Source organism: Bos grunniens, chromosome 2 (genome assembly GCF_055505025.1).
Source record: "Bos grunniens cultivar Pamir isolate PY7600 chromosome 2, Bosgru_T2T1.0, whole genome shotgun sequence".
Lineage (NCBI taxonomy): Eukaryota > Metazoa > Chordata > Mammalia > Artiodactyla > Bovidae > Bos > Bos grunniens.
In genome coordinates, this window is record NC_141166.1 from 78210600 (window position 1) to 78232963 (window position 22364).

General features: G+C 42.5%; 1 protein-coding gene and 1 long non-coding RNA gene across 30 annotated transcripts in view; one reads left to right on the forward strand and one right to left on the reverse strand.

Moving 5' to 3' along the window:
- Positions 1 to 15931, reverse strand: part of LOC147378268 (uncharacterized) — a 123542-nt gene extending 107611 nt beyond the window's left edge. The window contains exon 1 of the long non-coding RNA XR_015151752.1: positions 15784 to 15931. This is a non-coding gene — a long non-coding RNA (uncharacterized LOC147378268). The remainder of the gene's footprint in view (positions 1 to 15783) is intronic.
- The window catches only part of SPOPL (speckle type BTB/POZ protein like), a 57698-nt gene continuing 45675 nt past the window's right edge, over positions 10342 to 22364 (forward strand). For 5 of the 29 annotated variants that reach the window (XM_086368244.1, XM_086368115.1, XM_086368347.1 and 2 more), the window contains exon 1: positions 10342 to 10647. The gene's annotated coding sequence lies outside the window, so the exon portion shown is untranslated. Of the gene's footprint in view, positions 10648 to 15042; positions 15368 to 22364 lie in introns of those variants that run through there. The other 24 variants (XM_086368266.1, XM_086368168.1, XM_086368314.1 and 21 more) reach the window with 13 other exon arrangements.

The following is a 22364-nucleotide window of genomic DNA, read 5'->3' on the forward strand; positions in this document are numbered from 1 at the left end:
CTGGGCTGGAAGAAGCACAGGCTGGAATCAAGATTGTCGGGAGAAATATCAATAACCTCAGATATGCAGATGACACCACCCTTATGGCAGAAAGTGAAGGAGAACTAAAAAGCCTCTTGATGAAAGTGAAAGAGGAGAGTGAAAAAGTTGGCTTAAAGCTCAACATTCAGAAAATGAAGATCATGGCATCTGGTCTCATCACTTCATGGGAAATAGATGGGGAAACAGTGGAAACAGTGTCAGACTTTATTCTTTCTGGGTTCCAATATCACTGCAGATGGTGACTGCAGCCATGAAATTAAAAGATGCTTACTCCTTGGAAGGAAAGTTATGACCAACCTAGATAGCATATTGAAAAGCAGAGACATTACTTTGCCAACAAAGGTCCGTCTAGTCAAGGCTATGGTTTTTCCAGTGGTCATGTATGGATGTGAGAGTTGGACTGTGAAGAAGGCTGAGCGCCGAAGAATTGATGCTTTTGAACTGTGGTGTTGGAGAAGACTCTTGAGAGTCCCTTGGACTGCAAGGAGATCCAACCAGTCCATTCTGAAGATCAGCCCTGGGATTTCTTTGGAAGGAATGATGCTAAAGCTGAAACTCCAGTACTTTGGCCACCTCATGCGAAGACTTGACTCATTGGAAAAGACTCTGATGCTGGGAGGGATTGGGGGCAGGAGGAGAAGAGGACGACAGAGGATGAGATGGCTGGATGGCATCACTGACTCGATGGATGTGAGTCTGAGTGAAGTCCGGGATTTGGTGATGGACAGGGAGGCCTGGCGTGCTGCGATTCATGGGGTCGCAAAGAGTCGGACAGGACTGAGCGACTGAACTGAACTGATATATATAATTTTCCGTTAATCCCATCTAGTTTATTTTTCATCTTGGATATTGTACTTTTCATCTCTAGAAATATGACTGAGATCTTTTTTTAAACCTCTGCATAACTTTTTGAATATGGAAGGTGATGGCACCCGACTCCAGTACTTTTTCCTGGAAAATCCCATGGACAGAGGAGCCTGGTAGGCTGCAGTCCATGGGGTCGTGAAGAGTCAGACATGACTGAGCAACTTCACTTTCACTTTTCACTTTCATGCATTGGAGAAGGAAATGGCAATCCACTCCAGAGTTCTTGCCTGGAGAATCCCAGGGACGGGGGAGCCTGGTGGGCTGCCGTCTATGCGGTAGCACAGAATCCAATACGACCGAAGTGACTTAGCAGCATGGTTACATTAATTGTATTAATGTTCTCTGATAATAATATTATTTGTATCAATTTGCGTCACTTTTGACTTACTGATTATCCTCCTCATTATGGTTGTATTTTCCTATCTCTCTGCATGCCTGGTAGTCTTTGGCTGCATGCATACTTTGTGGGGGCTTTCTAGGTGACACTAGTGTAAAGAACCCACCTGCCAATGCAGGAGATGTAAGAGATATAGGTTCAATCCCTGGGTCAGGAAGATTCCCTGGAGGAGAGCATGGAAACCCACTCCAGTATTCTTGCCTGGAGAATCCCACAGACAGAGGAGCCTGGCAGGGTACAGTCCACAGGGTCACAAGAGTCAGACACAACTGAAGCAACTTGGCACACATGCACATACTTTCTGGACTTTATTTTGTTGGGTACTGGATGCTTTTGAATTCTCATAGATTTTCTTGAGCTTTGCTCGGGAATGATGATAAGTTATTTGGATACAGTTTGATCCCTTCAGTTTTTGCTTTTACAGCTTGACAGGTTGGGAGCAGTTCTCAGTATAAGGCTAATTATTTCCCACTAATGAGGCAGGACCTTCTTAAATAATCTACCCAGTGCCTTATGAATTATGAGTTTTTCCATCCGGCTCCTAAGAACTGACAATGGCATAGACTCTCATGCTTCCAGATGATTCTTTCCTGGGCCTCATGTAGTTTCCTCATTGGCATATGCTGATCAGGATTCTGCTGAATATTTGATAAGGGTCCCTCTGTAGACTGCCAGTGCTCTCCTGGTAGCTCTGTCCTCTTTGTCACTCATCTCAACTCTGTCTTGATCTCTCTAGACTCCAACCTCCATCTCTTCAATTTAGGGTCCTAATTAGGCTTTATCTCAGTTCTTCTTCCATATGCCATGGCCTGAAAACTTTCTCAAGTGAATACACTGGGGCAACAGTTGGTCTCATCTCTCATGGCTCTTTCTTTCAAGAATCACTGTCATTCATTGCCTGATAGCCAGTGTCTTGAAAACCACTGTTTTATGTATTTCGTCTGCTTTGGGTTTGTTTTCATTTTTGTGTGTGTGTTTTGTTTTGGTTACAGGTGGGAGGGTAAACCTAGTCCCTATAATTCCATCTTGGCCATACAGATTTTCTTAAGCAGAGGTAGCAAGGAGGAATCTGAAATAATCCATCATCAACATTTTTCCTCCAATATTTATGATGAGGATGGGAAATCTGGCTAGGCCATTTCTATATATGATAGTTTTTGCTTCTCAGATCTCAAAAAATGGATGAGGCAAACACTGATACTTCAAATGATTCCTTCTCCAGAAAGAAGAGACTTCCACTGGGGAATATATTGACTTATAGTATGGTATGCTAGCCAAAGTTTTGTTCTGGCAGAGTTTGCAGATCCAAATGTGTACACAGGGTAGACAGAAGATGTGAAGCGGTAAGCCAGAAGCAATACGTGATAAACTGGGGCAATGACAGCAAATGTAGAGGTAGGCCTGGCCCAAAGTCATTCAAGTTCAATAGTATGAGAGCAAATAAGAGGACCCAAACTTTCTGGCTCAGCTTAATGGCACTTTCTAGATCATAAACTCCTACTACTTACCTCAATTATAAGACAGTTCTTACTAAAATACTTTATGAAAAAAATCTGTAAGAGTAATATATAATATTTTTAGCAAATGCAAGTCTGTGTGCCTGATGTACAATGAGGCCAAACAACACCAAAACGTCTGACTTTGGATCAGAGAAAGATTTACTGCAGGGCCATAGCAAGACTGGTGGCTCATGCCTTGCTGTTGCTTAGCCGACTCTCTGTGACCCCATTGACTATAACCCACCAGGTTCCTCTGTCTATGGGATTTCCCAGGCAAGAATAGTGGAGTGGGTTGCCATTTCTTTCTCCAAGGAATCTTCCGGACCCAGGTATCCCTTGTGTCTCCTGCATTAGTAGGCAGATTCTTTACCACTACCACCTGGGGGGGAAGCCAGCTGGAAAGCTCATGCCTTAAAAACCCCAAACTCCCCAAAAGCACTTAGCAAAGCCCTTTTTATAGGAAAGGTGAGGGAGGGGCGTGGTTAGTTGTTGCACACTTCTTGGTGTCAGACCCTTTGTCCTTGAGGTCAGGTCATGGCCAAGTAATGAATGATGTTCCTCTAAACCTCCACCAAACAAAATATTATTACCTGGTCTGACAAGAGAGTGCAAGGTCCCAAGGCTCAGCTTCACCCTTTGAGGTCCAAATCCTGGCTACAAGGAGGCAGATCTCAGCTGGGGGCGCTTTCAGTACCAGACCCTGCTCAGGTGTCATCACTGAGCAAACCAGGCATCCAGGACTCAGGTTTTTCATTTAAACTGGAGAGGACTATGTGTACAGGATCAATAGGAATGCGTGTTGCAGCAAATGCCATTCACGTTCATTTCCAGCTCACAACAACTGTCCTTGTTTGAGAACAGCCCCAACTACAGAGGGGGACCTGAAGTAATGATGTGCAGCATTGTTGCAGCTTAACCCTGACCTCTGGCCACCTCCCAGGGGTAGACAATATATCTACACTGTACCAATTTTTGAAACTTGAACAGAGAGATTGAAGCTACCTGAAGCTGTTACCTTAATGGAGTGCACGTGTGCAAAGTCATTTCAGTCATATTTGACTCTGTGCGACCCTATGGACTGTAGCCCGCCAGGCTTCTCTGTCCCTGGGGTTCTCCAGGCAACAATACTGGAGTGGGTTGCCATACCCTCCTCCAGGGGATCTTCCCAACCCAGGGATCGAACCAGTGTCTCTTCACATCTCCTTCATTGGCAGGTGCTTTGCCACTAGTGCCACCTTAATAGCATTGTCCACATATTCCAGTTGCTGAGGCCTCCGTGGACTGGGACCCGTGGAGACAGCTGCCATCATTAGGCTGCAGAGGTGAGGATGAAGGAGAGGTTCGCTGTTGCCTCGAGGCCTGGGCCTGGCCAGTGGGAGGCCATGGGGAGGGGTCTGGAGCTCTGTGGTACATAGCCCTCAGCCTGACCCTGTGCCCTTAGCTTACTTGCCAGGTCCAGGCTTAGGGCTTACAGGGCCCAGAGGACCCTAGTGAGAAGGTCCTTTCACTGCAATGTATGCTGGGAGCAGCACTGGGAGGCTGACTATTGGCAGAGTAGGACCTCTAACCTCCCACTAAGGTCTCGCAATAACAGGCACTAACAGCTGTGTGCCCACCCCACCCCACTACAATATTAATTATAGTGATATTATTATTCATGTTGATAAGTCTTTTGAAGAGGGTCCATAGGTTCCCAAAGAAGATTAACCAGAACGCGGGGGCGGGGCAGAGGGAGGAAACAAACATAGATGAGGAAATGAATATAATTCTCCTGATGCGGCAACCTTTTTACCAATCTTGGAAACATAAAGCTTAGCAATATATTCATGTTAAGGATCATACATCTCTTCTATCTTCCCAGCAAAAATAGCCCTATTGCTACAACCTGTTTCTCCTGTTTTACAACCTGCTTTGATCAACATTTTCTTAAGCTAGTAAGAAAGCTAACTGTCAGAGTTGAGATGGGAAACTGGCTTTAGGAACTTGTTGACAACATAAGCTAGGAGAGATAGTTTCAGACATCTGGCATCAATATTTTTAAAATAATAATTTCTGGATTTTTCTTTTTTGGCTGTTCCTGGTAGCTTGGGAAGCTTATAGAATCTTAGTTCCCCAACCAGGAATTGAATCCTGGGCCATGGCTATGACAATACCAAGTCCTAACGACTGGACTATCAGGGAACTCCCAATAATTTCTGGATCTTAAACAGCTACAGTTTGTTTCCAGTGTCCTAGAAATCCAATGGTGAAGAAGAATATCATATTAGGAACCAATAATATGAAAAATTCGATTGATTATGATCTAGCAGTCATGCTCATAAAATTCTAACTTTGCTGCTACTCAAGGTAGTCTATATAAGTATGCTATGCTATGCTAAGTCACTTCAGTCGTGTCTGACTCTGTGCGACCCCATAGACAGCAGCCCACCAGGCTTCCCCGTCCCTGGGATTCTCCAGGCACGAACACTGGAATGGGTTGCCATTTCCCTCTCCAATGCATGAAAGTGAAAAGTGAAAGTGAAGTCGCTCAGTAGACCTAGAATATCTGAGTTATGATAGAGATATAGGTTCCTAGTAATATTAGAGGTCCCTTGCCTTAAAGGACATCAAAAGATATCAGCATATGAATAAAGTATTAGTGTGGTTTTTTAATATCTAATAAAAATAACAAAAGGTATTAATTGTATTAAGTAAGTCCACTTAGTTAGGCAGCCCAACCACAGTATTCAGCAGGAAGATGAGTCTCTCCAACATAAATACTTAGTAGAACACACATGACTGCTATGACAGTGATCAGTGACAGGGTTTATGGATCTCTAAAATGTTAGGGTACGTTCCATGACTGAAATGCATTTTTAAAGTCCTTTTCCAAAATCTCTTTGAAAGTTTATTTTTTAACAGCCTAAATTAAGAGGTGACTTTATAAAAAGAATAGCAAAATTTAAATTTTCCTAAAATAAAAATTTAAAAGAGTAAAAATACCTGTTTTCCAAGTAGATTGGGTTAGATCAGTGCTTCTCAACCTCAGGTTTTATGCTTTTTGCTCCACCTTTTCTCTCAGTGCAGTTTGGCAATGTTTAGAAATGTTATGGTTGGCAAAACTGAGGAGGAAGGTGTTACCGGCATCTAGCAGCTAGAGGCAGGAATTCCACCAAACGTTTTACAATGTACAGAGCAGCCTCCTACAACAAGAATTATCCAGTCCCAATCGTCAATAGAACCGAGATTGAGAAATCCAGTGTTACAAGAAGGCCGTGTGATGCTATTAAACTTCAGTATAAATTCCAACTGAGAAATACCTTTGTGCTAACTTTCAAAATTACATTTGTTTTGAGGAAAAAAAGTCTTATTCACCACTTTTAAGTAACTTCTTACATTTTATCATTCATAAAATCCTTTCATTAATCTCATTTGCTCTTCACAGCTCTGATGAAGAAGTCGCCTTTTTTCCCTGTTTTACTACCCAGAATGCTGTTGTGCAGAAAGAGCTAAGGTACTGGAGTGAGGTCACACAAGTTCAGCTTCTGGGTGGATAATCTAGTGCCCTGTCTGCCATCCTACAGCTGTCATACTCTTGTTCAGAACACTATAGAAAAGGGGATTTAAAATATTTTAAAGCAGGATATTGTGCATCTATATGGATATGACTCCAGAAGACAGATGTCATGTGCTTTAAGGATAGAGAATGGGAGAAGGACTGGTCTCAGGCTGGGTATTACCAGTCCAATACCATACATACTGGAAAGCAAGTATGGGAGGTAAGGAGCTAAAAGAACAATGACATTAGCCAAGCCAAGTGGAGGAACACAAACAGATCCCTAAGTTAGACCCTGATGCTGGGAAAGAGTGAAGGCAGAAGGAGAAGAGGCGACAGAGGATGAGGTGGTTGGATGGCGTCACCAATTCAATGGACGTGAACTCGGGCCAACTCCAAGAGAGGGTGAGGGACAGGGAAGCCTGGTGTGCTGCAGTTCATAGGGCTGCAAAGAGTCAGACATGCTTTGACCACTTAACAACAACCTCCCAAGTCTTCCCTGGCAGTCTAATGGTTAAGATTGCACACTTCCACTGCAGGGGGCACGGGTTCAATCTCTGGTGGGAGAACAAAAATCCTGAAAGGCGCAAGGTACAGCAAAAAATAAGGTAAAGTAGAATGACTACTTCTCTATGAACATCATTCTTTCCTGTATAAATAAGAAAAGACCCTTACAAAAACATAAAATGGACAAATGTGCTGAGTCTAACCAGAAAAAAATAAACCACACTCATTACTTTCAACAGAGGATTTGATATATCCATTGCACAAATGATGGAAAAACTGAGAATTCAGGGATAAGCAACCACAAGAAGCCATTACACTTTTAAACAGGCCAGAGGGAGGAGACAGTATTGCCAGGGCTGATTCGGTGGTAGGCTTGTCCAGCAGAGTTGGAGCCTGGGAGATATCACAGTTGCTGCAGGGGAGGGTGCCTAAGGCAGAAAAAGAGGGGAATAATACACCAGCTTCTCCACTCCTTCCTTCCTTCCAGGATCCTGACAATGTCTCCTGTTGAATTTCCAGCAGGAAGCCAGTTGACACAGGAGCCTGGGAAATAGTCTGCAAGAGCTGTTTAAGATGTGGAGCAGAGAGGGGAAAGGGCACTGGGTGGATGGGAAGGCAAACAGGTTCAGAATCATAGCATATGCCAAAAGAGGGACACCACGAATTAGTGCATGGCATTAAGTGAATAGTCCAGGACCTAAATCCTGTTTTCCTTCAAGTAAAGGAAAATATATCTTAAGCCTACACTGGCTCAAACAAATAAATCAGTAAAATAAAAATCAAACTCAGAAAGTCAATTTGACAAATGAAGCGCAATATCATTTTGTATAAATATCCAGTTTTTATGGTTAAGTGATTACAACTGAGAAAAATAAAAAAGAAAAGAAAGAAAACAGCTTTAATAGGTGTTCAGAAAGGAAGCTGGGCTTTTTCACACCTGTTTTGCACACAGTAGGCTCCACATTCAAAATAGAAGCAAATTCTTGCTGAGCTCTTGACAACATGAAAATAAAAACATGCATCACCTCTCCTCTTAAAATTGTAGACTGCAGCAGAACACAATTTTTAAAAGACTAGCCTAATTTTCTTTCTGGGGAAAAAAAATATTAAGAAAAGGAGACTGAAGAAGCAATACTGGTTCACTCTATGCACTGAATATTCATAATTCAATTTTAATAAATACATTGATATGATAGAGTCACTAGAATAAAATCCAGAAATCCTGGAAAGTAAAAGCCGAACTTCTAATGGCTATTTCAGCTAAGTAACAGTTAGTACTTAGAAGAGATATAATCTGGGGTAACTGTTGGGGACATTTTGGTTTCTTTGGTTTCTTGTATATAAATTCAATCTGCAATAAGGAATAATCAGGAAAACCTGCAGAGAAGTGTAGCAGTAAGGCCATGTGTCACAGAGGCATTAATAGTGCCTCCTTCAGGGAAGGAGATGCTCAAAACACAACACAGAGAAATGTGAGCAGGTACTTAAGTAGAAAAATGCAAAGTGTGATTTCTGGTAGTTATTCTGCTTTGGACACAAGTGGGCTTTGCTGGTCAGTCCTAGCAGACAGGGTAATACTGTACATCCAAACTGCAGTAGGAGACCTGTCTCATACAGTAGGGAGTTGGAGGGTGGTGGAGGGGAGTGGGGGAAGGCAGAGAGATGGATGGAGCTGCACATTTACGAAAGTCCATTCCAAAAACATCGTCACTGTCATACCCACAGGATCAAGCAAACATATGCCATAGTTGAAAGCTGCAGTCTTGGGGGTCAGGGGGCTTCAAGACAATACCCCAAGGCCTTCAGTGGTGGAAGGAATGCTGTGAAAGGGAATCTATAGGATGATGATGCTGTGCAATCCAGACCAGCCAGCTAACACTGGGAACAGGGCTTCCCTGGTGGCTCAGCAGTAAAGAATCTGCCTGCCAATGCAGGAGAGGCAAGTTGACTCCCTGGGTCAGGAAGAACCCCTGGAGAAGGAAATGGCAACCCATTCCAGTATTCTTGCTGGGAAATCCCATGGACAGAGGAGCCTGGTGGGCTACAGTCCATAGGGTCGCAAAGAGTCTGACATGACTAAACAACAAGAACACATGTGAGCAGCATGGGTAAAAAATGAGTGTCCAAGGCAAGGGTCAGAGAAACCCAGTTAATAAAAACTGGGGAAGAGAAAGAGTTCAGTGATGATGAGATTGGTGGGGAAAGCCCTGAGATGGAGTCAAGTGTGGAAGGGCTTTCCTTCCCCCTCCCAGTGCCATTTTTTAATCCTTTTAAGGGTTCAGGTTCTCACTACAGGCACAGTGCCCAGGACCCATAAGTTTTTCCAGGTTTTATCAAATTGTTTTGAGAGCTGGAAAAGAAAATGCCTTGGCTCTAAAATATATAGAGAATTGCAAAATGAAATTATTAAATATTTTGAAAGGAATATTAGATGAATCTCATTTTGCATAACAAAACATCGTATTTTTCATGTAAGATGTGGTTACATCTTTTCATGTTTGGGAAGCGGTCTCTATATCTAGGATTTATATAGCCCTAAAGTTGGCCCTTTTCCAGCCTGGCATAGTTCAAATAGAGAAGGTCAAGGGTGCTAAAACTTCAGCAGGGATGGACAGGCAGGGAGGGGAAGGCAAAAAAACCAAATCACCTAGGCTAGAAATGCAGGGAAGGGGAGAGAGGCTTGCAGGGAGGGTGTCTGGCAGGTACCTTCACAAAGGCTAGGCTTGACTGGGTGCTGGGATGTGCAGGCGCAGTGTCCCCAGATATGGATGGCACTGTCTGGTTTCTAATTTTGGAAATGGCCATACCAGGATTTCCAATCTGGCAAGCACGCTGGCGGCAAAGGGCTCTGAATAGCAGAGAAAACCTTCTGGAGGCAGGCGGCCACTCAGTGTGGTGTAGGGGTATGAATGCAGATTTGGCAACAGCTAGACAGCATGGCGTGGTTTCTAAAGCAGGGAGGCAGCAGAAGGTAAGACAGAACTCAATCCATCTGAGGCTGTAGGGCAGGAAGAAGCAGCAAGTCAAGGAACACTGAGGCCCGGAGATTCCAAAGTTCCTGGGTTCACTAGCATCTGATTGGCCCCTGGGCAGCCCCAGGAGTACCGCTGCAGCTCACCCTATGGGCCCTGTGGGACTTCTAGATTGCTGGTCTGGGAGCAGGGCCCAGTTCTACATGTGGTCCCCTGTAGAAGGAGTCCTTAGTCTGAGTGAAACTGAAGCCCATCTGAGATCCCGCTGGAGGCAGGGCCCCTTAACATGTCCAGAGAAAATAGCCATGGGGCTGCCATTTCTTGAGTTAGGGTCAGAAGAAAGTGGAGTGATATGCCCCAATTTTGAAGAAGGTTAGAATCTGAGACCTACCCAGTGGGCGTGGCAGAGGCAGATATTTTGAATAAACTCCTCTAACCAGAAACTGCCCTGATAGGCATTAGGGTGTGTCTCTCTGGGAGGGGACCAAAGACCCTGACCTGGAGACATTGTGATGACTGAGCAGAGATAAAAGAGGAGACAGCGGCTGCACCTCTAGAGCCATTGGGGGCTGCTGCAGAGGCTGGTGATCCTGGCTGGAGAGCACAGTGGAGCGTTCCAGGCTTCCCCTGGGACTATCTCCAAGGACCAGAATCAACCGCAACTTCTCAGGTTACCTGGGAAGCTGAGAAGGGGCAAGGTCGGGGCACCAGCAGAGGAGAGAGAGTTTAGCTGGCCACGATGAAGAAAGGAGAGATCATCAGGGACTATTAGATCATGGCAGCAGCGACCGCCTGGATCCTGGCACAGTAAAAATATTTCCAGCAACCGTAAGTGACCTTGGGTGAGAGTTCTCAGGGTGCACCTAGAGTGATGCTCTAGGGGCCTTGGATAATCCTGTAGAAGAGATCATTTTTGTTGTTTTCTCACATTACATTGTGAATAGAGGACTTCCAAGTAGGGTAAACCAAGATTTTTCCAAGACAATGTATTGTGTAGGTAGAGGTATTGCTGTCTCATTCATTGAGCATTATGGATCCAGAATCTAGGGATTATTGGTGGTTTAAGAGCCTCAAAATGTTTCAAACTTGGTTAAATTTAATATTCAGTTAAATTTCTAGAAAATGTAACGTATGCCAACTAGTAAACTGCTGCAACTCAACTCTTACTCTCCACATGGTGATAAAACAACAAAAATCCTTTCTCCTACAGTAGACAGAGTATGCAAAGACCCAAAGCATTAAATACATGAATGTGTCTGAAACCAGGAAACATCTCAAAATATTTGACATATCATAGCTGAGGACATGAAAATAAAAAATGTCAAGGAAGGACTTAAAAGACATAAAAGAACCTGTTCTCAGAGTTCTGGTGCCTATTCTGTTTTCTTGGAGTGATTTTTAAGTGGTAAGTGCATCAAACTTGCCCTTTTTGGGGGCATCACTACACAAGAGTTCTAAGTATAATGCTAGAGTTCTTAGGTTTTTAGCTCTTTAAAAAGTGAATATTATAAATGTAAAAGTACTACAAAACTAGGAATTTATATGCAAGATGAAAAGCCAGAGATAAGACAGAAATGGAGACAAAGGGGAAAAAAATGAGATTACATGTAATTGACAGGCTATTCAACAAAGGTTTTAGTGTTTTCCTCCAGATAAAAGGCCTAATATCAACAACAGTGAAAGATAATTACCAAGAGTTTTCCTTTTCTTTCCACCTAAATTCCAAAAACTAAATGTTAAGTGTCTGATCACAAGTGTTAGCTTGTGAAAAGTAAGACCAGAGTGGTTCCCTTGAAAAAAATTTAAGATAGGAGGGAATATGGTTAGCAGAAGCCAGATCACTAGAAGAGAAGCATTTGGTGAACCACATTAGTAGGGTAAGGGTATGAGGCAAAATGTCCAGGGGAACTCAGAGAGCATGTCACTTAGGATTCATGAAGGATACTGTTTGCTAATAAGCACATCGTTACTTCTGTTTTATCTCTAAACAGAACGTAATATTGGATTTATGAATTCTATAGGTTTTGACAGTTAGAATTGGACAATGATAGTACAAAATGGGGTGCTAGTATGGAAAACACTGGTAAGTCGGTTATGCCATGAAATGGAAAGAACTGTGATGTTTAATTTAGAAAAGAGGCATAAGATGCCACAGTCACTAAAACATCAAAGTGGAGTGCACGGATAGCTTTTCAGACAGAGTCTCATAGGGCTGAGTCAAGAAGATTCAAAATCTGGTCCTCCTCTGTGTGCATTAAGCTCAGAGAAGGAATGGCTCTTCTGATCTGTGCTAACTGCCAACCTGTTATCTGCAATAAGAGTTTCCGAATCAGCCACATCCACTGAGAATCTGACTGGTTTCCTATAGAAAACTGACAGTGAGCAGCAAAATCAGTTATAATAAAGTTTCTTGGCATCTAAAGAGTTGGATGGTCATGACAGCTAACGCCTTAAGCAATGCAAACTTGATACATGACTGGAAGCTCACTATGTTCTACACCAGTGATAAAGCTGTTACTTATTTCTATATTTTTAAAAAGTCACTTATGGCAGCACTAAACTAAAACCTCTTTTAATAATCTAGTTTTCTAATAGGTATCCAACAAGTAGGAAATCAAGAAAGGAAGTTCTTTAGGGGACTGGTAATAAATCTTTAACCTATGATGATCATAGAGTGATCTTTTACTCTGCCAAACTTTTCTTTTTTGTGGGGTGGGCATGCCCCGAGACTTGTGGGAACATAGTTCCCTCCCTCAAGGATGGAACCTGGGCCCTCCACAGTGAGAGCAAGGTGTCCTAACTCCTGGATTATCAGGGAATTCCCAATCACATTTTTATTAGCATTAGTTACAAGCCATATTCAGTTCAGTTCAGTCATTCACTCATGTACGACTCTTTGTGACCCCATGGACTGCAGTACGCCAGGCCTCCTTGTCCATCATCAACTCCCAGAGTTTACTCATGTCCATTGAGTCAGTGATGCCATCCAACCATCTCATCCTCTGTCATCCCCTTCTCCTCCTGCCTTCAATCTTTCCCAACATCAGGATCTTTTCAAATGAGTCAGTTCTTCACATCAGGTGGCCAAAGTATTGAAGTTTCAGCTTCAACATCAGTCCTTCCAATGAACACCCAGGACTGATCTCCTTTAGGATCGACTGGTCGGATCTCCTTGTAGCCCAAGGGACTCTTGAGTATTCTCCAACACCACAGTTCAAAAGCATCAATTCTTCAGCACTCAGCTTTCTTTATGGTCCAACTCTTACATCCATACATGACTACTGGAAAAACCATAGCCTTGACTAGATGGACCTTTGTTGGCAAAGTAATGTGTCTGCTTCTTAATATGCTGTCTAGGTTGGTCATAACTTTCCTTCCAAGGAGTAAATATCTTTTAATTTCATGGATGCAGTCACCATCTGCAGTGGTTTTGGAGCCCCCCAAAAATAAAGTCAGCCACGGTTTCCCCATCTATTTGCCATGAAGTGATGGGACTGGATGCCATGATCTTAGTTTTCTGAATGTTGAGCTTTAAGACAACTTTTCCACTCTCCTCTTTCACTTTCATCAAGAAGCTCTTTAGTTCTTCTTCACTTTGTGCCATAAGGGTGGTGTCATCTCTTACAATTTACTGTTATTTTATCAGTGGATAAATTCACCAAATACTGGCAGAAAAAGAATGATATATCCTAATACTGCAAAAAGAGCAAGTCTAGGGGGAAGACTATAATAATACCCTGAGAAGCAATTTGACATCCTGTGGGGGCAAGTATATTGAACCACTCCCCAACTAGAATTCAGTCAAGTATCAAAAGCCACCAAGTACCACTCATTTCTTAACTCACAGTTGGAAATCTACTGAAGGATTTATTGCAGTTCAATTCCTTGAACATATTACATTTATTAGTGCATAATAATGGTCAATTAAAGAAAGTGCATGAGTGATAAGAGGTTGAGACAGCTAAAAGGCCTGGGCAAAAAATTACATGTAATTTGTACTGTTTCTGTCACATACCATAAAGTTAACACACACCCACAATGAGTACAGCAAATAATAGTATCTGGTTTTCTTCATGTTTGGAGAACATGAAATTCTGCACTAATATTTCCTCTCCCTACAGTCCCCAATACATCAATGCTCATTTTCACTTCTGTTTTTTAAAGTGAAGAAGTGAAGTGAAGTCGCTCAGTCGTGTCCGACTCTTTGCGACCCCAGACTGTAGCCTACCAGGCTCCTCTGTCCAAGGGATTTTCCAGGCAATAGTACTGGAGAGGATTGCCATTTCCGTCTCCAGGGCATCTTCCAGACCCAGGGATTCTGTTTTTTAACTCTTTGCCTAAGGCAACTTTGAGACCTGATTATGCTGATCTTTTCTCCTTTCTGATAATCTGGCTAGAGCTGTTTGTATTCCACGCACGTTTTTTTGTGTTAAATACATAAATAAGATTACATTCTCTGAACTCCATGAGGCAGTCACCTCATCTCTTAAGACATTTGCTTAGCTACAGCTCTGTTTACCAACGTCCAGTCTCTGGATGCCTCCTGCTCTGCTATGCTTCTCAAGCATCCTTCAGCCGCCCCTGGGCGGACCCCTTCCCTTCCTAAGCCTGATAAGTTACGGCTCATCTCCTCCTATGGAAAAACGCTTCCACCGTGGCACTTCATTTGCCTAGCAGACTGTTGTCTTTATCCCTATTAAGAGATTGTATACTACTGTTTTGTTGTTGCTGTTTTTCCCTTTTGGCCGCGCTGAGTGGCTTGCGGGAACTTAGTTCTTCACCAGGGATGGAACCCGCGCCCCCTGCAGTGGAAGCGCAGAGTCTTAACTACTGGACCGCCCGGGAAGTCTCCATACTGCTGTTTTTGTTTTAGGAAGTCATATACTTCTGAGCTCACATTTAGTTCTGAGCGATCGGTACAAATTGTATCTTGGCTTTTCAGCCTGGTACAGCCCTAAGAAAACCGTGCGCAGAAAACAGCAGCCGCCTCTCACACTGACCCTAGGTCAATTAGATAAGCTGTTAGGGGGGATCAGTGAGTTTTTTAGAAAAGTTTTATGCTGCACTGAAGCGGGGGAGTCCCTACCAGGCGAGGCTCGGCCGGGGATGTGGAGCGCGGCAGGCTGAGAACCAGTGCCCGGCGCAAAGGGCGCCGGTTACATTCAAACCACGGCGGCGGATCCGGCCCGGGCCGGAAGTGCTCGGCGCAGAAGGGGGGAGGGAGGGACTGCCTCGCGAGCCGCCGCCGCTGCGCGCACGCGCGCTCGCGGGCTAGGGCTGGGGCTGGAGTCGCAACTCGGAAGCCGGGGCCCGGACGGGCCCGGAGTGGGGGGGCTGCCTGGGGGCGGGAGGAGCGGAGGCGGCCGCCCCTGGCGGCGGGTTTGTTTATCCCGGGGAAGAAGTTTAGGAGCGGGAGACAGGGGAGAAGGGCGGACTGGGGAGGAGGGATGCGGCTCGGCGGAGGCGGTCGCCACAGGGACTCGCCGCCATCACCTCAGCCGGAGAGGAGCCGCCGCTGGGACTGCCCGCCGCTACCCCTCACGTCCGGGTAGGTGCCCCTCCCCCGCCGCGGTCCCGGCCACAGCGGTGGTCGCTTGCTCCCCCCTCTTCCCTGGGACTCACCTGCACTGGAACCCAGCGGCCTCCTCCCGCATCTCGACACCCTCCTCTTCCTCGGCCCAGGACCCCCGCTCCTGAGGTGTGCCTCCCGTCCCCCGGACCTCCCTAACCTCTCGAGTGTCTACTTCCCCTGGGAATCATCCCCTCCCCCATTGACTCCCTGCTTCCTTTTATCAGGATCCCCCCGACCTTCCTCCGCAAGCCTTGCCCCTTTGCCTGGCCCAGTCTCCCCCCTTTATAAACTGTAGACCTCCGCGCCCGCCCTTTAATACCTTGTCTGTTTCCCCACCCTGAGTCCTGCCTAGAGCGAGAAACTGCCCTCCACCCCCGCGTTCACGTCCATACCTCCTTATCCGAAAAGTATATACACTTGAAGTATCTCCATTACCCCTTTTCACGATGAATTCTCAGCTCTCCAGCCGGACCTCTCGGTGCCTCCACCCTGGTGGCCCTGCCCTCAATCTCCCTACCCCCAGATATGCATTGCCCTCTCAGAATTCTCTCTCACCAGGGACATCAGACGGACTCTGCGGGTCAGGGTCCACGACGTCCTGACTTACCATCTTTCTGCTCCCTCTGCCATCATTTCCCCTCACTTTTGAATCTATGCATTTGTGTAACTGAATTACAGAAAGGCAAGGGGATGGGCAGGATTTTCTCCTTCAAAGCAGTAGGTCGAGTAGAAATAGGATTCACCTTCTGCTTATCCCAACTTTTGGCATCTTTCTCTGTGAATAGTGTCTTTCACAGCCAGACTTCTGAAGCTTCTGGTGCTTTGTATTTAAAAGACTCCTGGGCCTATATTATTTCATTATAATACTCATCTTCCTAGTTTTTCCATAAAACTGATGAACCTCCTGTTTCTTAGACTGGAAATTTAACTAATAAAAAAGTTCATACTTTGAAGCATTACATCTCTCCTGTCATAATGGGGAAGGTGGAATATTTCAAATTATCATCCTACTATTCTTGAGATAAATGGTGTCCAGTGCTTAAGAACTCAGACTCTAACTGAACTGTCAGGATCTAAATCCCTGCCTTTCCATCTACCATATCTGGCCTTGAGCAAGTTATTTAATCTCTCGGTGCCTCATATTCTTACAGCTGTAGAATGTGGATAGGAGTGTACTTCATAAAATGGTGGTGATAATTGCATAACTTAATTCAGGTAAGATACAACAGTGCCTGATAAAAGTTCAATAAGTGTTTTTTATCATCATTTCTTAGCTTGATTTGGCTATTGGTAGGTTAATTTTGAGAAAGGAAGTGGAGGGAAGGAAAGCTGTCTTTTGCTTTTTTTATTTTAACAGCTTTTTTGATGTAGGTATGATTCATATTTTGTTTCTGTATAAAGTAGTTCCTTCTGGTGTGAAGAGTATAGTTTTAGCTCCTTATTTTCAGGTAAGTTACCAGGCTATACGTTGTATCATTTTCAAGTTATCTATTTGGAAATTTAAAATTATCTTTGTTTTGGGAGTAACTGAAATTGTGCAGCATATTTATCATAGGGAAAAATGAGGATTTTACTGAGGAAAATTGTAGTACTACAATTAAATACTCAAAACTGATAAGATACTTCATACCTGCTTGTCCTTTATGTTGAATTGCTACTAAGGCTAGAGCTTTGGCTTCATTCAGAAGACATTGCTTTTCTCTTGTTGACGGGTTTTATTCACATGACTGTGTCTTAATGTTCCCCAAGTTTTGCTCTTTAAAATCCTGACTAATTTTGTCATATTTGCTCGCTTCCTGTGCATTGTTTTCTTGATACTTTTTTCAAACAACTCACTTCTTTGAAAAGTCCAAATAAGTTCTGTTAACTTAATGTTGTTACAAGTAGTAAAAGTTTGGAATCACAATTTGCTGTCCTAATTACACATAAAAACATGTGCATATGGAACTTTCAAATATTTTGCCTATGTATAGCTTAAAATTTTTTTTTTTTTTTGTATCACCAATGGAATGTTCTTTAAACTTTGGGTGACACTGCCTCTGCTGCTTATGCTATTCCTTGACCTAGAATAACCTTTGCTCTTTCCCCTGCATATCCAAATTCTACCTATCTTCCACCTATTACTGTTTCCACATAGTTCCTGCCAACATTGGTTTCTATTTCTTGGCTTTCCTACTGTCTGTATTCTGCATTTTTGGCTTTAAATAATATAGACTCCCCCAGTTCAAGAAAAATGAATCTGGTAGAATCATACTTTTAAAGTTCATAGAAACTTTGAAGGGGTGGAATGAAATTAACAATTAGTAGCTACTTTGTGCTAAGCACTATTCCTTTGGTTTTGAAAAGAACCATTCTTTCCAAAAATATTTAATGAGCACCTACATCATGCAGTCCATGGGGTCGCTAAGAGTCGGACACAACTAGGCAACTTCGCTTTCACTTTTCATCTCATGCATTGGAGAAGGAAATGGCAACCCACTCCAGTGTTCTTGCCAGGAGAATCCCAGGGACGGGGGAGCCTGGTAGGCTACCGTCTATGGGGTCACACAGAGTCGGACACAACTGAAGTGACATAGCATAGCATAGCATACATCATGCCAGACTTTGGGGAATACAAAAGAGCAGCCCTTTTCAGCAGGGGTTCCAGTAACTATCGGGCCCTATTGCTCTAAAGCATCCAAAGTATGTAATGAATTAAACTGCTCTTCAATGCACCTAGATTGGTGCTAGCTCTGCCCTATGCTTGAGAAAGAACTGAGGAAATAGTCACTTAACTCAGTTTCTGTAGGGTTTAAGTCCTCTGAGAAAAGTTCTATTAGAGAATAATAATACGGACTTTTTTTTTTTGTAATTTATATCTTAATGTGGCACTGACAGACAATAAGCAAGCAAGAAGATAAAAGTATCTTCTAAGAGCACTAGTAAAATGTTAAAGATAATGATAATCACTAATACTTCTAAAGCACTGGGCCAGCCATTCTTTCAAATGATTTATATATATTAACTTGTTTAAACCTCAACAATCCCCCTTTGAAGAGCCTTAATTATATTTCCATTTCACAAATAAGGAACCTGAGAATCAGATTACTTCCACAAAATCACACAGCCTAAGTAAGCAGTGGAGCCAGGTCATATGGTTGTAGAGTCTATTATCCTTTGTTGCCTCTCAGATCTTCCAATTCTTCGTTGGTTACTTTAAACAAGATTCTTCACCTTTCTGGAAAAAAAAATTTATTTTGTAAAAATCTCAGCAATGGGGTTTACCTGTCTTTTGTAATTAATCCTAGGGGTAGTGGGAAGCCATTGGAGAATGTCAAACAGCTGAATAAGTTGCTTAAATTTTTGCTTTAAAACCATCACTTGGCCGCTCTGTTGAGGACATATTGGAGATAAGCAATAGTAAGAGCAAGGAGACCAGTTAGGCCAGTGCTTCTCAAACTTATCTGCGGTAAAGGATCTGTTTTGTTTTGTTTTACTTTATAGTTTGTGTGGTATTTTGGTAATGTACAATAAAATGGATATTGTGGCAGTGTCTGTCAAATTGCTCTAAAAATTTCTGAGTGCTCTCTGTTGCTGTATTTACCTTGTGTCACACCAGTAACAGAGTTTGTGGATCAGTATGGGTCCACAGATCACACTTTGAGCAGAACTGAATTCAGCTATTTTTGTAATTTAAACAAAAGGTAATGAAATCTTGGTCCAGACTTGGCAGTGATAAAGTAGCTAAATTCAACAAATATTTGAGAAGTAAAGTTAATAGAATTAGGTGGTGGATTCGATTTGGAGGTCTAAGGAGAGGAGAAGGCTGATTTCCAGGGTTGGTGGTTCTTGTGCCTAATACAGGGGAATACTGGGGAGAGGAGAGCAGTTTTGTGTTAGTTTCTGGTAATGGAGGACATGCTGATTGTAGTTCAGTGGGGAATAATCAGTATATAGCTGTTAGTGGATGTCTTAATGTGGAAGGTGGGGGATGAGATTGCCTAAGCAGAAAGTACATAGAGAAGATACAGGAATGTGGCCCCCTATGACTCTTCAGTATTTAACATTGAGAAGAAGAAATGGAGCAAAGGGGACAGAGAAGATATAGCCAGAGGTTGAAGGAGATTTTCCTTAGCAACACTGAAGCCAAGGCAATAGACCAAAAAAGGAGGGTGTGGCTAATCTATGTTGATTGAAGCTGAGAAATCAATTAAGTTGGAAATTAGAACACAGGGCTTCCCTGGTGGCTCAGTGGTAGAGAATCCACCTACCATTATGGGAGATGCAGGTTTGATCTGTGGGTCAGGAAGATCCCCTGGAGAAGAAAATGGTTAACCCACTTCAGTATGCTTGCCTGGGAAATCCTATGGACACAGGAGCCTGGTGGGCTGCAGTTCATGGGGTCACAAAAGAGTGAGACGTGACCTAATGACTTAAACAACAACAAAGAGTACACATTGTATTTTATGGGCAAAACATTTTATGTCTCGGTTGCCTGTCCGTCCATAAACTATTTGATTATGAATTTTGTTTTTTGTTTTTTGAATTTTGTTCATTTAACTGTCTGCCAAAGCAACAGTTACAGATTTAGGGTAAAATGTTATCTATAACATGAGCCATGTCTTCCTTCCTGAGCTCAGAGCCATGTTTCTGTTCATCACTATATGGGTGTTCTATAAGCATCTCAAACTCATTCATTCATTCATTTAGAATATATTCAAATAGAATATAGTTTTTAAGTACTATTTATCAAGTATTAACTATTATTAGAGTTTTCGAAATTCACTTAGACCTCAGAGTCTAGGGGCAATGGACAGTTAAATGTTGTGTAGTGTGATTAGTGCTATCATAGCAGTTTATTCAGGTTGCCTTGTAAGCAGAGAGAAGGTGCCTTAGGGAAAGCTTTCAAAAGAAAGTAGACCATTGGGCAGTACATTTTGGAAGGACAAATAGAGGGATGGAAAGGGCAATGCAGGGGTAGAGGAGTTTATTTTGAAAGCTTGCAAAGGCAAGGGATTGTGGCTGTCACGTATGGGTGCTAGATGAGAGAGTTTGGCCATACTATCCAGAAGTTTGTTTCTTGAACTTGAACATCTTTCTGTTCGCTGTTTTGATTAATATCATCACTACCTATTTAGCCACCAAGCATGGAGATAGCTTCTGAATACCTTCAAAACATAAGGATTTTCTTTGTTATTGTCCTAGGTGGTGTTTTGTTTTTGCTGGTTAGCTTTATATTTTATAACCTATATTTATAGGATCATTAAGTAACTGATAGTATAACTTGAATATTTTGGTTATATTTTAATGGTTTTCTTTTTTTGGATGGGAGAAATTTTATACATACAACTTTTTCTCAGATTTAGAGAATTAAAATTAAGGCCTTGGTAAGGATTGCTAGGAGTTTACTCCTATCCATCAGATATATGGTCAGTGATCATACTTTGGGTCTCAGTGGAATAATAGCAGTCCCCTGATACCGTAAATGCTATTTTAGATAGTCTAAATGGTTATATCATAGTAGAACACAGTTTATTTTCAGGGATTCCTTCACAAAGAATGTTGTAATTGGCAAAACCTTAGTTGACAAGAAACAAGTGTATTAGAAAGAGAAATTATGTTAAGATGGGCTTTGTTGTTGTTCAGTCACTAAGTTGAGTCCGACTCTTTGATTTCAGTTCACTCAGTTGTGTCTGACTCAACCCCATGGACTGCAGCACACCAGGCCTCCCTGTCCCTCACCAATTCCCAGAGTTTACTCAAACTCATGTCCATTGAGTAGGTGATGCCATCCAACCATCTTATCCTCTGTTGTCCTCTTCTCCTGCCTTCAATCTTTCCCAGCATCAGGGTCTTTGCAAGTGTGTCAGTTCTTCACATCAGGTGGCCAAAGTATTGAAATACTGACTCTTTGCAACCCCATGAACTGCAGCATACAAGGCTCCTCTGTCCTCCACTATCTCCCAGAGTTTGCTCAAGTTCATGCCTGTTACATCAACCATCTCATCCTCTGCCGTCCTCTTCTCCTTTTGCCAGCATCAGGGAGCTCTTTTCCAGTGAATATTCAGGATTGGTTTCCTTTAGGATTGACTGGTTTGATCTCCTTGCAGTCCAAGGGACTCGAAAGCGTCTTCTCCAGCAACACAGTTCGAAAGCATCAATTCTTCGACACTCAGCCTTCTTTATGGTTTACCAACACAGTAAATAAAGGTTCTAGAAGACATCTGTTTTAAAAAAAACAGGATAGTCTCTATCAAAAATTTTGCTTCTGATAACCTTTCTTAAGTTTTTGTAGAAACATTAGATTATTCTAATCTGCTAAGGCAGTCTTCCTTCTATTTTATATTAAGAAAATTGTAACTTAAAAAAAAGTGCTTTTATTAGTTCCTTCTGTCTTTTGCTCCTCTTCTCCCTGGCTTTTAGTTTTTTAAATCTTAATAAATTCTTGGACGACAACTATATATTTTTTGTATATTATGGTTCTTACAGGTACACTTTCCCAAGTCTTTTATTTATATATACATATGTAGAACTCTTCAGATATTCTTCAGACTTACCTACATGTTCTAAATGAGGACAGGATAATTATTAGCATTAAATTCTGAATTATATAACTATGTGAAATAGAACTTTACATACATAAAAAATAGTTTTTTAAAAATTTGATCTACAGATATAAAATAGCATTGCCTCAAACTATGGCTGGGATAGGTTGTTTATACACTTAAAGCATAAGTAATATAGGAATAAAAATAATTAAGAATAACGGATACAAAAGAAGAGAGGTTTCACTCTGCTATTAGGTGATGCAGTATCTCAGAGGTTGTAGTGTAACTGAAAAGTAGTATGAGGCTTTTAAAATATTATTTGAAATTTAATACACCATTAAAGAAGATACCATTGTTTCCTGTCTGGGTATATTTACAGAACAAATTTTCAGTTTTGTGAAAGTTCATTTCCCTCCTGCCCTATCAAAATTAAGTGATTTTTAAGG